Source organism: Triticum aestivum, chromosome 3B (assembly GCF_018294505.1).
Source record: "Triticum aestivum cultivar Chinese Spring chromosome 3B, IWGSC CS RefSeq v2.1, whole genome shotgun sequence".
Taxonomy (NCBI): domain Eukaryota; kingdom Viridiplantae; phylum Streptophyta; class Magnoliopsida; order Poales; family Poaceae; genus Triticum; species Triticum aestivum.
The window spans coordinates 336,604,497-336,626,143 of NC_057801.1; positions in this window are offsets into that span (position 1 = coordinate 336,604,497).

A 21,647-nucleotide genomic window follows, 5' to 3' on the forward strand; every position below is an offset into this window, starting at 1 on the left:
ACCGAGCCTGCCGCGGATATTAGAAGGGGCAAACCGAACTGTTTTTTTCACTTACCAATGGCATGGTGGGTAATTCTTTACAACCTCGGGGGTAGTTTTAATGACGGATGACAGAAACCCAATTCTTTTTATTATTAGGTAAAGACTAATTAAATCACTTTTAGTTAAAACATAATCTAATTAGTTAATTAGTCACTGACTAGTGGGACCCACCTGGTAATTAGGTTGATTAGTTTAAACCAACTCTGTTTAATTAGCTGAGTCACTGACCAGTGGGTCCCACTTGACCCACAGGTCAGGTTTGACCTAGTCAGCGTCCTGTTGACTGCTGATGTCATCAATACATCATGCTGACGTCATAAATCATTTTTCAGTAATTCTGTTAAATTTAAATAATTTCATAAAATGCTAAAATCTTTTAAAAATCTGTAGAAAATAAATTGTAGCTCGGATCGAAAAACTTTGTACATGAAAGTTGCTCATAACGATGAGACAAATCTGATCGTGTCATCAGTTTCCATGTTGGAACCCTCTACGTAGGTGAATCCGTAACTTTTATCCTGTTTCCGGTAGATGAATAGTGCATATACACCGGTTAATAAATACAACCTTAAACCAAAATAGCTAATATGACTTTGACATATCTTTAGGCAACCCTGCATTGCACCTTAGCATGGCCTACTCTGTGTTGCATATGATTGCTCTGTATTTATCTATTTCTTCCCCCTCTTCCCTCCGGTAGACCCCGAGACCGATGCTGCCCCTGTGATCGACTACGTCACCGACGACACCACTGACGACCCTGCCTTTGCCACAGAGCAACCAAGCAAGCAAACCCCCCTTGTTCATTCCGATATCGCCCATTCCCTTCTCTCTTATGCTTGCATTAGAACTGCTACTACTTTTTTTATGATCCTACTCTGATGCATAGCCTGCTATTGCTACCTGCTTTCATACGTTACCTGCTTATTCTAAACTGCTTAGTATAGGCTGGTTAGAGATCCATCAGTGACACCCTCCTTGTCCCAGTTGTCCTGCTTTATGTTCGATGACTCGATCAACTTGATCGACGCCCGAGCCCCGACACCACACATCACCCCCCTTAGTTGTACGAGTCTGCAGAGTTACTATCGAGTGCCGAGAGTGATACCTCGTGAGTAATTCTGATGTTAACCCTGTAGTGTAACTATGCGGTCGTGGTCATCGAGGGTGATTCCTGCTTGACCACTCCCGATAATGATATTATCGTGCAACTCCTCAAGAGTGGACCTCGAGGGTGATTCGTCCTAGGTTCACCTTGACGATTACATCAGGCGGAATTCCACCTTGGTGTTTTGGACACACGGTTACTATGGCTTTACCACATAACCATGATAGTAAAGTCGGGTTGGCCCCGATGGGTACCCGCGCAAGCATATTTGCGAGTGATGTGGAGTCGGGTTGACCTGGACGGTGCTCGCGAGATAACTACGTGGCGTAGCCGGGCATTCTTAGCCCTTGCCGCAAGTCCACGAGATGGGGCGACGGGGTCACATCGATCGTGAGTCTTTGCTCGTTACCGTGCGCTCCTAATCCACTAACGGTTTGGATATTTGATCCGAGGGGCCTCTAGCCTGATAGCACTAACCACCACGCGGGAATAAGTATGGGCACTCTGCATTGTATGTATCTGTCAGTGTACAAAAGTAGGGGCCCTGCTTGTGACCCCTTTACTTGTGCACGGACAGTCAGAGCCTCCCGCCATGGCCACGCACAGACACGACAGGAGAGGGAAGCCGGAGAGAACCGAAGCCACAAGGACAAACGAAGCAACGAGAAGGACCAAGGCCATGTAGATCGGATGGACGAAGCAGGTTTTCCCGGCAAGGACCCTTGCCGGGGCAGCCTTAGCGGCCCCGGCAAGACCCTTGCAGGGCAGCTCGCCCACGTCAACCGAGCGAGCCACCCTTGAGCCCACCAACGCTGAATAGATGCATTGGGACAAGGTGCGACACCCCCGATTCAATCATACACTAATCATGCATGCAAACATGTACGGTCAAGATCAGGGACTCACGGGAAGATATCACAACACAACTCTAAAACATAAATAAGTCATACAAGCATCATAATACAAGCCAGGGGCCTCGAGGGCTCGAATACAAGTGCTCAATCATAGAAGAGTCAGCGGAAGCAACAATATCTGAGTACAGACATAAGTAAACAAGTTTGCCTTAAGAAGGCTAGACAAACTGGGATGCACATCGAAAGAGGCGCAGGCCTCCTTCTTGGGATCCTCCTAAACTACTCCCGATCGTCGTCAACGGCCTGCATGTAGTAGTAGGCACCTCTAGAGTAGTAGTCATCGTCGACGGTGGCGTTTGGATCCTGGGCTCCAACGTCTGGTTGCGGCCACCGATAAGAAGAGGAAAACAGGGGGAAAGAGGGAGCAAAGCAACCGTGAGTACTCATCCAAAGTACTCGCAAGCAAGGAGCTACACTACATCTGCATGGGTATACGTGTAAGGAGGCAATATGAGTGGTATGAAATGCAAAATGCTAGAATAAGAGGGGGATATCTAGTCCTATCAAAGACTACGCTTCTGGCAGCCTCCGTCTTGCAGCATGTAGAAGAGAGTAGAGTGAAGTCCTCCAAGTAGAATCGCATAGCATAATCCTACCCAGCGATCCTCCCCTTGTCGCCCTGTGGAAAAGCGATCACCGGGTTGTCTGTTGAACTTGTCTGGGTGTGGTTTATTAAGTATCCGGTTCTAGTTGTCATAAGGTCAAGGTACAACTCCGGGTCATCCTTTTATCGAGGGACACAACTATTCTAATAGATAAACTTCCCTGCAGGGGTGCACCACATAACCCAACACGCTCGATCCCATTTGGTCGGACACACTTTATTGGGTCATGCCCGGCCTCGGAAGATCAACACGTCGCAACCCCACCTAGGCACAATAGAGAGGTCAGCACGCCGGTCTAAATCCTATGCGCGCAGGGGTCTGGGCCCATCGCCCATTGCACACCTGCATGTTGCGAGGGCGTCCGGAAGCAGACCTAGCCTCCCTAATACAAGAGCAGGCGTTCCAGTCCAATCCGACGCGCGCCGCTCCGTCGCTGACGTCAAGAAGGCTTCGGCTGATACCACGACGTCGAGTGCCCATATCTTTCCCGCGTAGTTGGTTAGTGCGTATAGGCAAGTGGCCAGACTCAGATCAAATACCAAGATCTTGTTAAGCGTGTTATTATGAAGTAACCGCGGACGCCGACCAGGGCATGGCCCACCTCTCGCCTAGGTGGTCTCAACCTGCCCTGTCGCTCCGCCACATAGTAACAGTCGGGGGCCGTCGGGAACCCAGGCCCACCTCTACCGGGATGGAGCCACCTGTCCTTTCAGCCCCCACATCGGAATCACTTGCGGGTACTCAACGAGCCAACCCGACTTTAGTCACCATCTGTATAGTATGTATATATGTATAGTATATACCCTTGATCACCTCCCAAGTGATCACGGCCCGATAGTATAGCAAGGCAGACTGACAAGAATGTAGGGCCAATGATGATAAACTAGCATCCTATACTAGGCATTCAGGATTGCGGGTAAGGTATCAATGATTGTAGCAACAATGACAGGCTATGCATCAGAATAGGATTAATCAAACAGTAACATGTTACACTACTCTAATGCAAGCAGTAGAGAGAGGAATAGGCGATATCTGGTGATCAAACAGGGGGCTTGCCTGGTTGCTCTGGCAAGAAGGGATCATCAACTCCATAGTCGAACTGGGGGTCGCCGGTAGTCTCAGGGTCTACCGAAAAGAACTAACGGAGAGGGGACACAATAAATAACAAAGCAATCAAAGCGTTACATGGCAATACGCGGTGCTAGGGGTGCCCTAATGCGGTAGTATGTGATACCAACGAAGGGGGGAAACATCCGGGAAAGTACCCCGGCGTTTCGCGTTTTCGGACAGATGAACCGGGGGTGAAATGTTGCAGGTTCACTATTCTAGGGACGTGTGGCGGACGAACAGGCTGTTTATCTGGATTCGTCTCGTCGTTTTGAGCAACTTTCATATATAAAGTTTTTTCATCCGAGCTACGGTTTATTTTCTACGATTTATCAAAGTTTTAGGCATTTTTGAAATTTATTTAATTATTTAAATCAAACATTATCCATAATAATAAAAGGTGATGTCAGCATGACATAACCATGACGTCAGTAGGTCAAACCCAGCTGACCAGAGTCAAACCTGGCCAGTGGGACCCATCTGTCATAGACAGTGGGTTAAACAGAGTTAAAAACTAATCTAAACATAGTTAGTTAAACTACTAGGCCCACCCGTTAGTGTCTAATTAGGTTAACTAAATTAGCTTAATTTATTTTGCTAATTAGGGTTGTGTGGGCCCCATCTGTCAATTGCACGGGCTGGTCCAGTCAGCATGGTTGACAGGGTCAACAGGTCGGCCGGGCCCCTGGGGCCCATGGGTTAGTGACCCAGGGGTGGCCCCGGTCGTCCAGGTCAGCGGTGGCGCCGGAGCTAGCCCCGGTGACCAAATCTGTGGCGGAGGGCACGACCATGCACCGGGATTCGCCGTTCGGCATCCAAATTAGGCGCGGGCGGGCGCGTTCGAATGGGGAGAGGGCGGCGCATCGCGTGGGAGCACTAGGAGGAGCTGAGGCCGTCGGAGTTGGCGCCGGCGTTGAGAAGTGCGGTGGCCGGAGTCGGGCGCGGCCACAACTGGGGCTAGGGGGCAAGGAAAAGGTAGCGAGCAGGCTCGCCGAGTTCCTGGGGGTGCCACGAGTATGGTGTGATGCTCGGACATGAGCTGCGCAGGCAACGGCCACAACGGCAAAGCAAGGCGGCGGCGATGAGCGTCGGCAATGGCGGAGCTAGCAGCAACAACAACCAATCAAGGGAGAGGACGGAGGGGGAACGCGGTGCTGCTCACATCGATGACGGGGAGTTGCTTGGGGAGGCGCGGGGTGTAGTGGAGGTGCCGGAATCGTCGACGGTGATGGCGGTGGCGGTCGAGGAGGGAGACGATGGTGCGGGCGTCGATGAGGTGGCCTCCCATCTCCGATCCAGTGGCGAGGTAGAAGAAGGCATGGCCGGCGGAGCTCCTGGGCATCCTCCGATGGCGCGGGGAGGCCGGTGGCTGTGCCTACGGCGGCGGCATGGCGACGGCAGCGTCGGCGAGCTCGGGCCTGTGGGAGAGGGGCGGAGAGAGGGGGGTTTGGAGGGAAGCTAGGGTTTGACCGGGGCAGGGGTGCCCTTATAGGTCGACGAGGGCGACGGGGACGGCCGCGGGATGGCCGACACGTGGCCATCCGCGCCATGGACACAGGTGCGGCGTCCACCGCGACGATGAACAGGGGGAGGAAGGGGATGGCCCGGAGTTGGGCCAGCGCGGCTAGTTGGGCCGGCACTATGCACTAGGCCTAGTGCACAATGTCCCCTTTTCCTTTTCTTAGACCTTTAAATTTTCTTTTTATTTGTTTATGACTTTATTTTTAGTTTCTTTTATTTTAGTTTCTACAATTTCCAGGTTGGCCTCCAAATTAGTATCATCAATACAGGCCACTTCCAAACCTAATGTGTACCCAAGTAAATTAGTTTAATAATTTTATAATTTCAAAAGCAATTAAATTACTATTTTAGTCACTGTTTTTAATTAGTCTAGGGCATTTGAACATTTTGAAAAAGGTTGGTTCCACCACCAAAATTAGTTAGGGATTATTTTTCACATGATGAACATTTTAGTTTTAATATTTGAAAACCTTTACCGTTTGACTTGATTTGAATTTCAATTTGAATCCGTTTCGAATCTGCGCGGGTTTATCAACAGTAACCGAGGTGATTTGGCATCATTAGTAGTGGTTCACTGTAGCTTAATTATCCGGGCGTCACAAATCTCCTCCACTACAAGAAATCTCGTCCCGAGATTTAAGCGGTGGAGTAAGGGGGGAAAGTTTGGTAACGAATCTAGCGGTTCTTCTCATTCTGGCTTGCTCTTCTTGATGAGGCCGATCCAATACATTGATGTATTCGTTTCTCTGCTTCAAGTCACCATGATCAAGTCGTCATCCTTTCTTCGGGATCTCCATCATCCTATGAACACGACCAAGGGGAAAAACTCCGGAAGAACGCATCTCCACAAAGATGGGCATCTGACGGTGAACTCAATGGGAAACACACAAGGTACCCCACGAGTTGTATTCCAACGAATTTGTTGAGTGCAATATACGATGGTACCAAAGTTTCAAACGGTTAGGCAATCATTCGATGACTAGACAGAAGCTGGAATGGGGGTTTGAACAACGAGTATAACATGGTGTTTCATTCCAGGATGATTACTGGTATGGCATTTAGCTCGTGAATCACATACGAAGCCAGGTGCACAGGATACATTAGAATCTGGGTTGTAAAGAAGAGTCAAGTTTCGATCCAGTGGACCTGTGGGTTATGGGCCCACCATGTCGATTAAAAGTAGGAAGGCGATGACGTCTTACACGATCATGTAAGGAAGGCATGTCAGAGGATAGTCTGTCGGTTATGTAGGCAACAACATCGGTACCAAGGGCGAGGGACGAAGAGAACCATCTTCCTGCTCGTTGAACGAGGCGGACCAATAGGTAAAGTTCTCGTCCAACAATAGTAACAGGGTCTTACTGACAGGAGTGGTACAACAAGGTGCCTACCTAAGCAGGGAATTATCTCTGCTCAGCTAGTCAGATTACAGGAAAGGTTAAACAAAATAATGGAAAGGAAAATGAGATTATCATATTAAACAGAACAATGAAAAGGCAAATTGTGATTACACACGATTATTAGGAGTATATCCTTCCCATGTACAAGCAGAACATGGCATGCAGGGTAGGAGAGCAAGTACCCAACCATTCAGATAAGAGGCAAGGATTAATCAAGATGTTACCCATACAATGGTGTTTGGATAACTGACCAGGAAACATTTAGCATCTCGCCTCCAATGTTCTTGTTGAAGAGTGGATTATCATAGTCATGCTTCGAGGTAGCAATGATATGGGGTGTCAATCAAGGGCCAGACTTTGGATACACAAAGGATCCATCAGGAACAACTTGTAGAACATGTCTTACAATTTCCTCATGGAAAAAACGGCTAACCTTGCTAAAGAAGTTATAATGATAGGTCCTCCAGCCAAGGGGTACTAGGCATGACACCATATTACTGGGTCATCAAAGGACCAACATCATAACTCCTGGAAAGTTGTCCCAACCATCATATCTGACCGAGATTCAGATCCGATTGGTGTCATGATACCTCAGACTCACGATGCCTAAGAAGGAAAGGTGCAACACAAATCGACGAAATGACATTGCAAGGTCCTCGGGAAAATGAACTATGGGAGCGGGTTCCTGAAACAATAGTTCATCATTAAACCAAGGAGGGGATGAGAAGGTGGCTGATGGGCTCAGCGACAATTCATCGAGATTTCAAAAAGATGGATTTCCACAATCAGGTGAACAAAGAGGTAACCTTTATCAGATCAAATGATATAAGGAGATATGCTCGAGGAAAAAACATACCCAATTAAACATTGGTTGAAAGGTGCACCCGAAATATGGTCTTAGGTAGCATGACCGATGCTATAATGGTGATTCGATAACAAGTGGTCTAAGAATGAATTATCGACCATTAACTTCATAACAATAGGGTTGCTAGAAGGGCAGAATCCAAACAGCACCATTCACCTATTATTATTCCGGTTGGAAGCAACACGGGACCAAGAAATGAACGGGGATGGCGAGAAGTATTACTATATCAAGAATTAATAGTTGTGGAAATTCTCTCAACATCCTTGACATAGGGGACAGTAATATTTTTTTGGACACTTAAGGATAGTAATACTTCAAGGTAGAACATAATACAAGCTGGATAGCAAGTTGCATCCATAACATGAACAAGTTTGTGATGAAAGGAAGGTAAAGATGTTGTCGATGGCAACACAATTACCAAGGGACGAGGATGGCACTTAACATCATGAATTTGATTGATACCTCGGATGAAGTTAAGATGTTGATGATGATCACGACACATTTTGTCAAGAGATTTCATGAAGATGTAATCGCTTTGCGATGACAACAAGTCTAACGAATGATGAAGCGAAAGGTTATTCGAACCATGGGTAAGTCACAAACTCCAAAACAAGCTTGTCATCCAAAGCGAAATGTGGGGACCCCGACTCATGTCGAGATCACCGAATGCACGTGTACAGTGATCCCAGAGATCAATGCTCACTGAACACACAGAAGCTGAATAACAAGAGTCTTACATTCATACATACCGTTTTACACAAGTAGGACCATTATGGTCAAGTCTTGAGTGTATCATCGCAGCGGAAATCTTCAATAACAACTTGGACCCATGCCATCTGCCTTAACCCTACAAGCATTCTGACTGGGAAGCGTCCTAGCTCACACGATCGTCACCAAAGTCTCTTCTTCATACACCTGCTCTTTCAAGCCTGGCCAAGTAAATAGCCAGGGACAAGCCAGTGAGTACGTTTGAATGTACTCGCAAGCAACCCAAGAGTGATAACAAAATAATTATGCAAGGCTCTGCTGCTGAATTGGCATTTTTGCGGAAAGCTAGTTTTTGTCATGCAAGTATGATCAACATTTATCAAGGACATGAATGTGTCTGCAACAAGTATCAGGAGGTTACAGACATCAACATCGAGAAGGAGTTATAAACAACTCATGCTCAAGCTCATCGTGACTTCCTCACGAGTCGCATCATCAATATCACCAAACTATGTTGTTTTTCAAAAACATATGGATGTAGCCCAAGAGCGGTTACCCAACTGTCCTTGACCGTGGACACGGCTATTCGAATAGATTTACACTCTGCAGAGGTTGCACATTTACCCACAAGATCCGGGGAACTTCCGTGTCCTCCACGACCCGTGATACCCCAAGTACCCGGGGTAAGCACCCGATCACTATCTTTCCCTAGACGACACTAACAAGGAGTCCACTCGTTGTTCCGTATCCTCACGATGTACATCATACGTGACTCACTCGAGATCGTAATATCCGAGAGGGGATGCAATGGTGTATCCGGTGCCTTGTAAAAACAGTCATGGCCGCCCTACCTGGCACGACCCCGTCCCGAGAGAGAGCACCAACTCTCCCCCGTCACTAGTAATGCGGGCTCCAAGCTAGTATCGGCCTAGGTAATCAATAATGCCCTTTCCCATATAAGGGTAGAGTGGTTGCGCATGTAAGGTTGGAATAACGGTCGCAACTTAAACCAATCCATTTTTGAAAGCAACACACACACTTGCCTCGGTACACCACTTCGTCATCAAGTGGTTACCCATCTCATTATCTCCCTCGGGCATAAGTGGCCCCCGACGGGTTTTCGAAAAGTCTTTTGAATGTACTCTGCCTCCATCACCATGCATATTCCTGTCCCATTTGCGTAGCCACTACTATAGCATCCTATCTACTCCCACCAGCATAACCCTCATAGGATGGTAGGGTCATGCATAACGCAAGTATCAACAAGGAAGTAACGGAGGCAACCCATCAAAGTGGTTACCACCTCATCATGATTCTGTTGCAATAACAATATGGTGCAATAAAAAGGGTTTCATAGACATGGTCAAAGGGCTGCTTGCCTGGTTCATCAGAGTCTTGAAATCTTCTGGTCCTTCTCCAAATACTCCGTCTACTTCATCAACTAATGCCGGAAACAATCACAATAAGCAACACAACATGGCAAAAATAAAATTGCTCTAAAAATATGGATTTGACTTTTATGGGACATCTCTGGTTATATGAAGAATAACCAAAGTGGTTTCATTGGAAATGGATCAGTGGTTATTTCTGAACATTTCAATATGATGGAATCAAGGGGTTTATGGATTTGCAAGACGTGTACAGAAACATTATTTTCAAAAATGAGCAGACGCACCCATTTAACAAATGATGATTTTAGAAGCATCTAGGAATTGGTTTCACTGGATTTGGAGTTCAAATGATTTCTCTATGAATTTCCAAAGTTGACAAATATGAAGAAATGGCTCATTATTTTGTGGGGTACAGAAAGTATTAAGAAAAATGTTCATAAACTAAGTTATGAACTTAGAAGCATCTAGGAATTTGAATCATGGCATTTGGATCAAAAATGGGCCCTCTGTGATTTTCTAAAGTTCACTACAGAAATGGAAAACAAGATTTTGATGAATGTTTGTGAAGAATGTGCATGTTGCACCAACAGGTAGAAAATGATTTATAGAGTCACTAGAAATTTGAATCATCAAATTTGGATATCATTTGAATTATTTGTGGATTTTACAAGTTTACAGAATAAAGAAAAAGAAAAGGGAAAGGGTTTTACCCTTATCCTGCGCACAGGGCGGGAGATAGGCATTGGGCCGGCCCAGCGGCTCAACTGCGCGGGTGGTAGGGCGACGTCGAAGGCGTCCCGAAAGGAGTACACCTTCGCTACGTGGGAAGCGGGTTTACTCCCAGTCTATCTCCACTTAAAAGGGCGTGGCCCGCCCACCGGGTCACTGACGAGCAGGGCCTGCTGCCCAAGCCGTCTCCTACCTCCCGCTCGAACAGAGCAGAGGCAGGGGAGGCGAGGCCGAGCGGGTGCCGGCGCTCTCCCGGGCAGCACAGGCCACCTCCGGCGGTGCTCGGCACATCGGCGGACTCAGCGCGCCTCGGCGCACCCGTCCATGTGCTGCACGCCCACGGGGGAGCCCGGGAAGAGGAGGGTTTCGGGTGCGGCGGACCGGGGCTGACGGCGGGGTTCGGCAAGGCGAGGAAGGCACGAGGAGGAGGGGATGGAGCACGGGGGGAGTTGGCGGTGGTGATGAGAGGGTGCGGGTGTGTTCATGGGGGCGAGAGAGGGGTCGAGGCCCATGAATTTAAGCGGCGGCTGGCAGCACTACTCCGGCCATGGACGAGGTTGGAGGTGCGAGGAGGGGAGTGGGTTGGTCCAGGGGGTGCACGGGAAGGAGAGAGAGCCAAAGGAGTAGAGAGAGGGCTTGGGGGTGGCCTTATGTAGCTGACCCGTGGCTCACCGTGGACATGGCGCACAACGACTCTGGCGGCCAGGAGGGAGGGAGTGGGGTTGTCTACGGCGTTCGTGGGGGTGGAGTAGGGCGCCAGGAAAAGAGAGAGGGAGCGGGGCGAGCTCCGGGTGGAGCCACGAGCGGCATGGGAAAGACAGAGGGGGAAAGGAGGGGGCCAGTGCGGTGGCGTGTTGCGGACGTTGAGGCACATCGACTGGCGTGAGGGGAGGCTCGATGTGGTCGGGGGAGGCGGCGTCAATGGTCGGGAGCACGCTGACGTGCTCCAGAGCGCGCAAATGGCCGGCATCCGTGGCTTTTCCACGCGCACTCGCGTGTCCACTAGTGTCTAGTGGCTGCACAGGGGAGTAAACAATGTAGGAAAAGGCATTGGATGCCCTGGGGCTTGCCAGGAGTGAGAGAGAGGTGAGAAAATAGGAGGAAAGCTGCTGTCCATAGGGGGAAAAAGGGCTTTTCACCCCCTTCATCATGGCTTCTCGGGCAGGGAAAGATGCAGGGGTTAGAGGAGGACCAGATGGGGCTGTGGGAAAAATTTGAGCTCATGAGGATTAGTGGAAATTGCCAAAACATGCATTTTAAATTTCTGCCAGAAGGTGTTTGATGGTGGTTTGGGCAATAAGATGATTTCCATTTGTCATGAGGCTCCACAGGGTGAAATGGCACATATAATTAGGGCCTTCCACCCATTTTGAGCTCATTTGGGCAAAGTTGCCAACGCAACCTTTGTAAACCCTAGAAATTGGCAGAAATGAACTTGTGTAGATCTAGCTGATCAAATCACTTCTCGTTGATGCACCACTTGTTGTGGTGGCCTCATTTGGTCATGTGATCATGCTCACAAAAGTTGGAATCAAGGAGAGAAAGTTGGTAATGTAGAGTTGTTCAAATTTGGTTCTGGATAGGAAGGGTTTTGGGGCACTTTGATTAAGTTAAATTGTTCTCCAACTTGTTCTACTTGGTCTAAATGATTTATTAGACCATTGCAGCATGTGGACCAAGCTTGAGAGTATCTGGACAAGTTTGCTAATGCAAAGTTGTTCAAACTTGAAAAAGGGCAAAAATGGTTTTGAGAGGGTTTCATGGGGTTATACTATTCTCCATGACATGAGACTTGTCAAGATCATCAAACATGTCATATGTGACATGATAGCATTTTCTTGGAATTTTTGGAGAATATTTCCTATGTAAATATTTCAAAATCTTGAAATATCCAGGAAGGGTTTTTGAGGTATTTGACCAATATTTTGAACATGACCATGTGTTGAAACTCATATATATGGACAATATATGTCCACTGAGTTTCCCTAAATTTTCACAAGTATTTTTAAAGCATTAAAATAATTTTAACCTATTAAATACCATTTCTGGTCTAAAGAAAAATCCTTTAAATAAAATAATAAAATAACTTCTAAAAATATATTTTTGTGGTTTTGGGGAGTCCTATACCTAATAGGTTTCAAATATACTCTTTGAAATATTTTTCATACCCCAAATCAAGTACTTGTAGTGCAACCTCAATCCAGGGGGTTTTGGAAAACTAAATTTAGAAAAATACTTTTTGGCCAAATTATTTTTATAAGAAAATTCTATACTGTACTATACACACGGCATGATCATTGGGCAGAAGTTTTGGATCAAGGAGATGAATTATAGGAGTTGGAGGATTTATTTGATTTTTAGAGCACTTGCAAACAACAGACAAAAACCAATCAAGGCAAGGTTCAACACACTCAAAAGTTTTTGTCAAACCATACTTTATCATGATTGTTAGCTTAAGTGTCATGGCATGAAAATCAGGGTGTGACACGAAATGATATGATGAGGAAAGATTGACGTAAGCTTAGATCGTCGTCAAAAATTGTGCTCTGGGAAGAAGGACCCGGTAGCACAGTTAAAATTTAGCATGATAATGATATAGCCGATCAGGCTTGGGATGACTTGAAAGATTATTAAATTCGTAAGAAACGAGAATTACTTAGAGTTATTGAATCGGAGTGCGGACTCGATTCACCAATTGGTGTCCCCGGTTGGCGACAACCCAGAACCCAGGAAAATTGGAAGTGGTGGGAATTAACAGTTGATGAAGAACCCATAAGAAGTTATGCAGTTTCATGATATTCTCAAGATACCAGAGTGTAATACTTGATGACAGATCAAAGTAGAGGTTGGAGTGGGGTATTGATCCGCAGAAGAAAAATGCTTAAACTTGCCTGAGAAATGGGATCAAAGAAGAACAATATGGTCGGAACCATAGCTGCAAGGGATCCAATTTAATGACACCGGAAGAATTGCCAAAAGGATTAAATATTTTGCAAAAAGCTTTCATGATAAGTTCAACATCAGGTCCATGGGCATGAACACAAAGTTCAAGGTCGACTCCCACTTCTTTAATGCACAACCTTTCATTCACTTCTCGTCTTCAACGAAGTTGTGGTGTTGAAATTTTACTAACATAGCACTAGTAGAGTATGACCCGTAGTAGTTTCCGGGTTCACACAGATTAGAAAAGGCATATGTCCAACCCATCAGGGCCTCTTAGGAACATATACCACAAACTTCAGAAGTAGAAAACACAAGCTCGAAAGCAGAGCATGTTCGACAAGGCAGAGGATACAACTTACCAAGGGCAATATGTACCCGAGAAAAGACTTACTAAGTTATTGGATACGAAGGACGTTGTCGGATGAAATCCATAAAGGATCTGGTGGTCCACAAGGGATCTGATGTGAGCATCGGTACTCAACCAGAAGAAGAAAGAACGCAAGGGGATCGGATTATAGAAACAACTGACTAAGTCAAAGTTCAATTGCACAAGAATTATGAATTCCCAGTCAAGGGATCAGAAGCAACGCTCTGATTAGGGATGGATAAGTTGAATAGTCTTAGGGGTACATTCGACGACCATCTGATTGGTCGAGAACCAGCTCGAGCTAAAAATGACGGCTGAGCCGGAAAGATAATTCATAAGGATCATTTGATGATTGCGGGCATTCGCAATGTATTGAATCAACGGACTCAAAATGATAAAGACAAAGGATGCCAACGAAGATGACTAGATATATGGAATTAACCATATCGCAGGAAGGTAAGAACTTCTGTAGCAATAAGGTGCTGGGGATTTTTAGAAGGTCGAAAAGCATTTCAAAGAATTTTTGTGAATTACATGGATTAACTGAGGATGAGCGGATAATCGGTAAGTGCGAGAAATTATTCGTAGGGTGTATTCATGTGGTAAGAACTGCAAGGCAGTAAGCTCAAAGGATTCTCGGAGCAATAGAGAGCAGTTTAGGGCATCTTGTAATATCAAGATCCATAGGATTGAATGTAAGAATGGCACGTGTATATAGTTATCCATAAGGATATAACAATGGTAGGCGGTTCGTAAGGGTGGTGGGCATAAGTGTCTCAGGAGAACATCGTAGAGTATCTTAGAAATCTTCTGGTGCACTAAGCAATCATCTGGAGTGAGGGCTCTCCGGGAGGAAGTGGTTACGAGAACCTAGAGTCAGCATTAGTAAAATCTTTTAACCCGAATAGAGGAGAGATCAGAGTCCCAGAGTAAAGGTCGAGGAGTAAAAGATCCTAATACCACCCAATGGCGACGTGGGCCCGTAAGCCACATAGCCAAGTTAGTAAAAGAGTTTTCGGCTTCTAGACTCAACTTCGACCAAGGAGTTGGAAAAGGGATTCCTACACGCAATTGGCTCTGATACCAACTTTTGGCGTCCCTGATTCAATCGTACACTAATCATGCATGCAAACGTGTATGATCAAGATCAGGGACTCACGAGAAGATATCACAACACAACTCTAAAACATAAATAAGTCATACAAGCATCATAATACAAGCCAGGGGCCTCGAGGGCTCGAATACAAGTGCTCGATCATAGACGAGTCAGCGGAAGCAACAATATCTGAGTACAGACATAAGTAAACAAGTTTGCCTTAACAAGGCTAGACAAACTGGGATACACATCGAAAGAGGCGCATGCCTCCTGCCTGGGATCCTCCTAAACTACTCCCGGTCGTTGTCAGCGGCCTGCATGTAGTAGTAGGCACCTCCAGAGTAGTAGTCATCGTCGATGGTGGCGTCTGGATCCTGGGCTCCAACATCTAGTTGCGGCCACCGAGAAAAAGAGGAAAACAGGGGAAAAGAGGGAGCAAAGCAACCGTGAGTACTCATCCAAAGTACTCGCAAGCAAGGAGCTACACTACATATGCATGGGTATATGTGTAAGGAGGCAATATGAGTGGACTGAACTACAGAATGCCAGAATAAGAGGGGGATAGGTAGTCCTATCAAAGACTACGCTTCTGGCAGCCTCCGTCTTGCAGCATGTAGAAGAGAGTAGAGTGAAGTCCTCCAAGTAGAATCGCATAGCATAATCCTACCCGGCGATCCTCCCCTTGTCGCCCTGTGGAAAAGCGATCACCGGGTTGTCTGTGGAACTTGTCTGGGTGTGTTTTATTAAGTATCCGATTCTAGTTGTCATAAGGTCAAGGTACAACTCCGGGTCGTCCTTTTACCGAGGGACACGGCTATTCGAATAGATAAACTTCCCTGCAGGGGTGCACCACATAACCCAACACGCTCGATCCCATTTGGTCGGACACACTTTCCTGGGTCATGCCACGGAAGATCAACACGTCGCAGCCCCACCTAGGCATAACAAAGAGGTCAGCATGCCGGTCTAAATCCTATGCGTGCAGGGGTCTGGGCCCATCGCCCATTGCACACCTGCACGTTGCGAGGGCGACCGGAAGCAGACCTAGCCTCCCTAATACAAGAGCAGGCGTTCCAGTCCAATCCGACGCCCGCTGCTCCGTCGCTGACGTCAAGAAGGCTTCGGCTGATACCACGACGTCGAGTGCCCATGTCTTTCCCGCGTAGTTGATTAGTGCGTATAGGCCAGTGGCCAGACTCAGATCAAATACCAAGATCTCGTTAAGCGTGTTATTATGAAGTAACCGCAGACGCCGACCAGGGCCAGGCCCACCTCTCGCCTAGGTGGTCTCAACCTGCCCTGTCGCTCCGCCACATAGTAACAGTCGGGGGCCATCGGGAACCCAGGCCCACCTCTACCGGGATGGAGCCACCTGTCCTTTCAGTCCCCACATCGGAATCACTTGCGGGTACTCAACGAGCCAACCCGAATTTAGTCACCATCTGTATAGTATGTATATATGTATAGTATATACCCTTCATCACCTCCCAAGTGATCACGGCCCGATAGTATAGCAAGGCAGACTGACAAGAATGTAGGTCCAATGATGATAAACTAGCATCCTATACTAGGCATTCAGGATTGCGGGTAAGGTATCAATGATTGTAGCAACAATGACAGGCTATGCATCAGAATAGGATTAATCGAACAGTAACATGTTACACTACTCTAATGCAAGCAGTAGAGAGAAGAATAGGCGATATCTGGTGATCAAAGGGGGGGCTTACCTGGTTGCTCTGGCAAGAAGGGGTCGTCAACTCCGTAGTCGAACTGGGGGTTGTCGGCAGTCTCAGGGTCTACCGAAAAGAAGTAACGGAGAGGGAACACAATAAATAACAAAGCAATCAAAGCGTAACATGGAAATACGCAGTGCTAGGTGTGCCCTAACGCGGTAGTAGGTGATACCGACGAAGGGGGGAAACATGCGGGAAAGTACCCCAGCGTTTCGCGTTTTCGGACAGATGAACCGGGGGTGAAATGTTGCAGGTTCACTATGCTAGGGACGTGTGGCGGACGAACGGGCTGTGTATCTGGATTCGTCTCGTCGTTCTGAGCAACTTTCATGTATAAAGTTTTTTCATCCGAGCTACGGTTTATTTTCTATGATTTATCAAAGTTTTAGGCATTTTTGAAATTTATTTAATTATTTAAATCAAACATTATCCAGAATAATAAAAGGTGATGTCAACATGACATAACCATGACGTGAGCAGGTCAAACCCAGCTGCCCAGAGTCAAACCTGGCCAGTGGGACCCATCTGTCATAGAGTGGGTTAAGCAGAGTTAAAAACTAATCTAAACATAGTTAGTTAAACTACTGGGCCCACCCGTCAGTGTCTAATTAGGTTAACTAAATTAGCTTAATTTATTTTGCTAATTAGGGTTGTGTGGGCCCCATCTGTCAGTTGCACGGGTTGGTCCAGTCAGCAGGGTTGACCGGGTCAACAGGTCGGCCCGGCCCCTGGGGCCCACGGGTTAGTGACCCAGGGGGTGGCCCCGGTCGGCCAGGTCAGCGGTGGCGCCGGAGCTAGCCCCGGCGACCAAATGTGTGGCGGAGGGCACGACCATGCACCGGGATTCGCCGTCCGGCAGCCAAATTAGGCGCGGGCGGGCGCGTTCGAATGGGGAGAGCGCGGCGCATCGCGTGGGAGCACTGGGAGGAGCTGAGGCCGTTGGAGTTGGCGCCGGCGTTGAGCAGTGCGGTGGCCGGAGTCGGGCGCGGCCGCAACTGGGGCTAGGGGGCAGGGCAAAGACAGCGGGCAGGCTCGCCAGGTTCCTGGGAGTGCCACGAGTACGGTGTGATGCTCGGACACGAGCTGCGCAGGCAGCGGCCACGACGGCAAAGCAAGGCGGCGGCGATGAGCGTCGACAATGGCGAAGCTAGCAGCAACAACAACCAATCGAGGGAGAGGACGGAGGGGGAACGTGGTGCTGCTCACATCGATGACGGGGAGTTGCTCGGGGAGGCGCGGGGTGTAGTGGAGGTGCCGGAATCATCGACGGTGATGGCGGTGGCGGTCGAGGAGGGAGACGATGGTGCGGGCATCGACGAGGTGGCCTCCCATCTCCGATCCAGTGGCGAGGTAGAAGAATGCATGGCTGGCGGAGCTCCTGGGCATCCTCCGATGGCGCGGGGAGGTCGGTGGCCGCGCCTATGGCAGCGGCATGGCGACGGCAGCGTCGACAAGCTCGGGCCTGTGGGAGAGGGGCGGAGAGAGGGGGGTCTAGAGGGAAACTAGGATTTGACCGGGGCAGGGGTGCCCTTATAGGTCGACGTGGAAGGCCAAGGGATGGCCGACGCGTGGCCATCCGCGCCATGGACGCAGGTGCGGCGTCCACCGCGATGATGAACAGGGGGAGGAAGGGGATGGCCCGGAGTTGGGCCAGCTCGGCTAGTTGGGCCGGCAGTGTGCACTAGGCCTAGTGCACAATGTCCCCTTTTCCTTTTCTTAAACCTTTACATTTTCTTTTTATTTGTTTATGACTTTATTTTTAGTTTCTTTTATTTTAGTTTTTACAATTTCCAGGTTGGCCTCCAAATTAGTATCATCAATACAGGCCACTTCCAAACCTAGTGTGGACCCAAGTAAATTAGTTTAATAATTTTATAATTTCAAAAGCAATTAAATTACTATTTTATTCACTGTTTTTAATTAGTCTTGGGCATTTAAACATTTTGAAAAAGGTTGGTTCCACCACCAAAATTATTTAGGGATTATTTTTCACATGATGAACATTTTAGTTTTAATATTTGAAAACCTTTACCATTTGACTTGATTTGAATTTATATTTGAATCCGTTTCGAATCAACGCGGGTTTATCAACAGTAACCGAGGTGACGTGGCATCATTAGTAGTGGTTCACTGTAGCTTAATTATCCGGGCGTCACACAAGGCTAGGGAGGCACCTCCGTGGTGGCATGCATATCTTTGTGAAGACATAGAATGCTCAAGATCAAAAGAGTATAGGAAGGCAACTATCCTCACCAAGGAAATCCGCAAGACCCCCGGCAAGATCCTTGCCGGGGAAGCCAGCGCACCACGGCAAGACCCTTGCCGGGCTACCCGGCAAGACCCTTGCCGAGCAACCCGGCAAAACCCTCGCCAAGCGCACTGGCAGGGCCACCGCCAGGCCCACAAAAGCCAAGTCACCACCGCCGTTCGCATGCAGTTGCCGACCCAACCAGCTGGGCAGGCACCTTCGTGGTAGCATGCAATCCTTCGTGGAGGCTCCACCACCGCGCCACCTCAGCTGCTAGCCTGCCTACATGGCACCGCATTCATTGTTGGACGGGGCGCGTGTCGAAGCGAGGGGGAGCGGCGACGGACGGGACGGGCCTCGCCCCGTCCCCGATAAAGCAAAGGGACACCTAAGCCTCGCATTAAATGCGTCTTGTCCTATAATACTAGCGATAAACTCGCAATGCTGTAGCACTTTCCACCTCCTGTGTGCCACTGTGGCAGCCCCTTTCGCCTATAAAAGGAGGCCCATGGCACATAGAGAAAGGATTTGGCTCTTTCGAACCCCACAGCACCCAAAGCTAGTTCGAGAGCTCAAGAACACTAAATATATCCACAAAAGTAGGATCGTAGGGTTTTATGCATCTTTGTGTTGTCTGGTAGTCCTGCTCTTCTCACAATCTCCGCGCCCCGCAACCGCAGAAGGGATTCCAGTGATCCCATAGGTGTCGTTTTCCACCGACATCTTTGCCGCGCCAGGTAGGGGGCCGCTATTGTCAGAATCTGGCCTAGCAGTTGGCCTGGCTGTTCCTCATCACCATGGCTCCGGCCAAGAAGGCGGCGCAGCACACGGTGCGAAGAACGCCAAGGCAGCGACGAGAGAGCTAAGTGATGCTGAATTTTAAGCCATTCTCCTTAAACATAAAGTTATTATCCTCGACGGTTCGGCCTATGTATGGGAAGACTGAACGCAGAGGGGCCCTCCTGCAATTGGCAACACACTTGTTCTATTTCGAGTCCGCTCAACAATTCAAGAGGCCGCGTCAAGAGCGGTAGGGTGGCCTTCCACCATTGGCAACGCTCTCAGTTCTAACTTGAGTCAAGCTCGACAGATCGAGCGGCCGCGCCAAGGGAGGTAAGGTGCTTTGCCCGGCAACGAGCACACCCAGCAGGAAAATGAGGATCCTTCCTCAGAGCGCCGCCATGGGTTCATGTGCCGGCGAGCGTACCCAGTTGATGTGGGGTGGACATACAAATGAAAATCAAACGGGAAAATAACATGCATAGTTTCAGGGGCATCACAGAGTTATATTACACAAATTGTCGTCGTGGTTCTAACTAAAGATAGGTTTGTCTTGGTCATGAACCTACAGCGGCGACGGAGAACGAGATGCCTAGTCCCGGCGCTGGCCCTCCACCCACTTGATTTTGTCGATGCGGCTGAGGATGGGCTGGATACGCTCATTGAGCGCCGCGGTGTCGACACCCTCCGGCAAGCTCTTTAGCACAGCTCCAAAGTCGAGGTCGGGGTGCCAGTGCGCGATCTTGGTTGGAGTGAAGCCGCTTCAGCGCGCCGACGACCTTCTCGAAGTATATGGTCAGGTTAGCGTTGGGGCTCAGGCTCGCTTCTGGGGCGTACCCCATCTCCGGCATCCCCATGATGGCTAGCTGATCGGTGGCCGAGTTTGCAATGGTAGCAAGGCGCCCGAGCCAGCGCTTCTCGCCCGCCTTGTAGTCCTTGATGTTGGCGGTCTCGTTCCTCAGCAGCTGCTTCTCCATCTCCAGCTCCTTTGTCAGGAGCCCCTCCCTGGTCAAGGCCCCCGACAGCGTCTCCTCTAGCTCTCCCAGCTTCAGCTTGAGATCTTTGATGGAGGCATTGGCCTTGGAGAGCTCTCTAGACTTGCTGATGATCTCGCCTTGCGCCACCGTCAGAGCGCCGTTGAGCGTGTCCTTCTCCTGGGCCAGCTTCAGAGCTTGCTCCTCCAGCTCCTTCACCTTGCCGGCATGGGCCTGAGCCAGGGCGTTGAGGGCCTCCTGATGCCTCCGCTCCAGCTCTTGGGTCCGCTGCAGGATGAGCTTGTCCACCTCTTCATCCTTGCCGCAGAGCATGGTGGAAAGCTTCTCCTCTCGCTTGGCAAGGTCCTCCTCCTAGGTCTTCAGGGCGGCCTCGTGCTGGGACCGGACGGCTTCGGCTTCATCGGCCAGCCTCTTTGCCGTTTCCTGGGCCTTCTCGATGTCGGCCAGCTTCAGGGCAAGCTCCACCTCACGCTTGGACAGCTCACCCTAGGTGGACTTCAGCTCGTCCTGAGCCTGGCGGAACCAGTCCTGCGCCTCGGCGATGCGCCCCCAAATTCCTCCTCCATCCTCTCCACCAGCGCCGTCCTGGCCTTGGCCTTGTCCAGGCAAGCGCGGTGGAGTTCCTGGAGCTTCGGGAAGCTAGCGCCCATGGCTTGGAGCAGCTGCTCCTCCCGGGAGCCGGCGCCACTAATGCTAGGTTCGTCAACAACCTCGAGCCTGGCGGTGGCAAGCGCCTCCTCGTCGAACACCTCTCCCCTCAAAAGGAGCCCTGGTGCTCGACGCGCCAAGAAGGTGGACGAAGAGGTTGTCGCTGACCCTCAGGTACCTACCAGAGCCCGAAGCAGCGGAAGAGGAGGGCAGGTCACTAAACGCCCCCTCCTCGGCAGTGGCCATGCTGGCTCCCTCGGCAGGCCCCTTGTCGGGCTCTTCGGTGGGCCCCTTAGCGGCATCCTCGGCGGTGCCCCTGGCCCCCTCCTCGGCAGCGATCTTCTCCGCCTCCGCCGTGGCATCCACGGCAACATCCTTTATGGTGGCATCGACGTCCTCTGGGGAGAGGCCTGGACACCATGAAAGAGATAGGGCGAAGTCAAGATC